General features: G+C 37.4%; 1 pseudogene; it reads left to right on the top strand.

Annotated features, from left to right (window-relative positions):
- Positions 1-1,816: 1,816 nt before the first annotated feature.
- On the top strand, positions 1,817-2,912 carry LOC103609383 (annotated as a pseudogene).
- The last annotated feature ends 327 nt before the right edge of the window (positions 2,913-3,239 follow it).

Raw genomic sequence — 3,239 nt, 5'->3', positions numbered from 1 at the left:
ACACTAAATTCTACCAATGCCTACACTAGTCCTTGGTCATATTAAACATCCTTAAGAGATTGGATTCTTTCAATAACTAACCACTGTTTAACATTCTATAGACCTTTTTATCAATTCAAAATAATTATAGCCCTGTACGTATCAAAATGACAATTTTTCTATTAGCTTTAGAATCCACTTTCTCAACTGGTAACATGAAAAACTGGGTTATGTTGTTGCTTTGTTTCAAGGTGACTAGTAAGAGAAATTTTTTAGTAACACTGAATTTTCACCTCATAATAATGGCTAATATTTAGTGACTTAGCCTATGCAAGTGCAGGGCTAACTTTGACATGTATTACCAAATCTAATCTTTCCAACAATCTGATAAGTTAGGAATTATATTATTATTCCATTTCACAGATGGGGAATCTGAGACATAAAGATAGTAAATGACTTGCCCAAAGCCCCAGAGCTAATTACTGTCATGGGAACCAGACTTGAACTCTGGGGTCTAATGAGCTCCAAAGGCCAAGCCCCTGGCCAGTAGGGTGGGTGGCTCTAAATGGACTCTCCCACCATAGTTCATCACAGATAACTTGCAGGAAATGATTTGGTACAATTAGCCAAGAGGATTACTCAAGCAAGCCCCCTATTAAGCAGGCTGCACCATTCAGTGAAGAAAGCCTAGGTTAAACTCCAAGATGGGTTCTGTAAATCAAATCTATAGATGTTCATTAGGAGCATGCAAAAAAAGATAACAGGCAAAGCCAAGGAAACATACTTCACTTCAAGAAAAAGAAAATATTCAGAGTTAGCTGAAAAGGAGCAAAGGTACCAACCTTATATTATGGTGTTTATACATTTTATCTCAAAATTTAACTACTGTTAGTTATGCTAGTCGCCCACCTTCCAAACTCTTTCTTAAGTTATGAGTATGCCCAACTTCGAGGAGACAAATTTAGCAAAAACTAATAGGAGAATAAAACAAAATCAACCATTTCCTGACAGATGAAAATATAAGGGTAAATAAAACTTTATAAATCCCAATGTACACATTAAATACAACCACTCCTGTATCACCAGAAAAATATATAAACCTGTCATAAATGAAATGAATCAAATAATGCTGTTAATCCTACTGATTTAGTTCTTTACCCATACTGTGGTGGTAGTTAGTTTTCTCCAGGCATAACATGACTGAACATTATTGTTCTGAAAATTAAACAATGCACAAAACAAAACAAAATCCTAATTTAAGAACTGGTGGTAGACTTTGGCAGAAAGCTCGGCTTTCTGACAGAGAGGAGAAAGAGCTGTTGACGGTGCCCATCCCTGGGCTGAGTATTTTACATAAGTTATCAGATCTAAACATCACAGCAGCCCTACTGAGACTATGTCATCATCCTTGTTTCACAGCAGAGGAAACTGAAGCCCAGAGAGGTTAATTATCTCACCAAAGTCCCAGCTGACAAGTAGCAGAGCTGAGACTCAGATCCAGATGTCTGACTTAGTAGACAATGGGTTTGCTCCCAAAATTAACATGTAAAATGTATGTTATTTTGTAAGCTTAACTCCTTTCTCTCCAAAAGACAACAGGATTCTCAAAATGTAGTTTTAGAGACCTTGGCGCGCAGGGGAGTGGCCCAAGCCAAGGAGGAGAAACCTCTCATGGAGCGAGGCAGCTAGGGCGGGTGGAAAAGCAGCAGGGTCTTAGAGGAAGCCAAAGGCCCAGTGACCTCTGACTACCAGGCTTGTTTTCAGATTATTTTCTACCACTAGAGAATGGAAAGTGGCCAGCTCTGCAGACAGCCATGGAAGCCAGGCTCCAGATGTCATGGATGTACTGGTAAAGGATGACACATGTCTTCTGAATTGTGGAAAAGCTCAGAGGAGCGGTACAGTGATTCCCATCTCAACACACTGACAATGAGCTTGTTGCTTCATATTTTGCCTTGTTCTTGTATTGAAGACATTTAAGAAATGACTTTAGGATTCAAAGAGAGAGTTCTTTCTTAAAGAAAAGAATAATATTTTTGGAAGACACATTTATGGGAACTCAATAAGATAAAGAAAAACATATTCTGTGAGATAAAAACCAGTAAATAAGGGCTATCATGCACATCAGTAGGCCTATATTCATAGAGATAATATGTAGAGCACACTGGAATAAAATGAATAAAGACAAATGGATCTTTGAAAGTACTAAGTGAACAGATGCAATCTCAATAAGTAGAACTCCCCTCTAAGCACAAAGGTAGAAACTCAGTAGGTGAAGAGGCATTTAAATCCACCTTCATCAAATTGGGAGGTGGAAAATTGAGCTATGACCTGAAGATCCATGGTCTAGAACAAGAGTTGGAACTTGTGAAAAAGAAATGTAGCAATTTCAAAAGAGAGCTACAAAGATCCAAAGAGATTAGTCTCAGGAAGAGAATCTGACCAGCAGACATCTCCAAAGATTAAGTCATAATATGCAACATTCATACTCAGAAATGAAGAGATAAAGGACTTAATGGCAGCCTAAACTACTACGAAAACTGAAAATCTCAACTGCAACAAGGAAAGCAGTTCTGTTTGTCTCAAGAGAATGTGTTGAAGACACTGGAAGGACAGTACAAAATTGCATTTGGTGCATTTTACTACAACATTCAAAAGACAACCCTCTCTCTCACGAAATGGCAAAATTCTTCAGAAGAAATATCACAGCTTCCCCTTTACCAGGAGATGTAAAAATTTTACCAGAAAAAGCAATTCTCCAATCATGGACAGACAATGAGATATCCATTCCTAACAATGGCATAAACCTTCAGGAATACAACTCGTATGGCAAAAATTCTATGGAAGATAATTTGTGGGTGTTCCCAAGTCCTCCTAAATTGAGTGAGGCTGCCTTTGGGAAAACTAAGAGTAAAACTATTCAATCAACATAATCAAATTGCCTTTATAAAAATAAATTCTGAAGAGATTCATATTTAGAATAAGAATATGGGATTTCCCCCAGTGGTTCTCCAAGAAACTTGTATAACTAACTAAAAGTGGACATGAACTAAAAGTTTGCAGAAGTCATCAATGTGTGTGTGTGCATTTGCACATTTTGTACCTTTAAATTATACTATCTTTCTTTCTAATGATCCTATGATATGTTATTTCTAGATATAATATTCGTGTCCTCAAGAGTGGTATGCTAACAATCACCCAACACCAACTTTTCTCTTTGACTGACCTTGCAACAGTATTCGTTTAAGGCTTAATCACTC

The sequence above is a fragment of the Galeopterus variegatus genome, unplaced genomic scaffold (genome assembly GCF_000696425.1).
Source record: "Galeopterus variegatus unplaced genomic scaffold, G_variegatus-3.0.2 Scaffold9555, whole genome shotgun sequence".
Classification (NCBI taxonomy): domain Eukaryota; kingdom Metazoa; phylum Chordata; class Mammalia; order Dermoptera; family Cynocephalidae; genus Galeopterus; species Galeopterus variegatus.
This window is presented reverse-complemented; position numbering and strand designations above follow the sequence as displayed.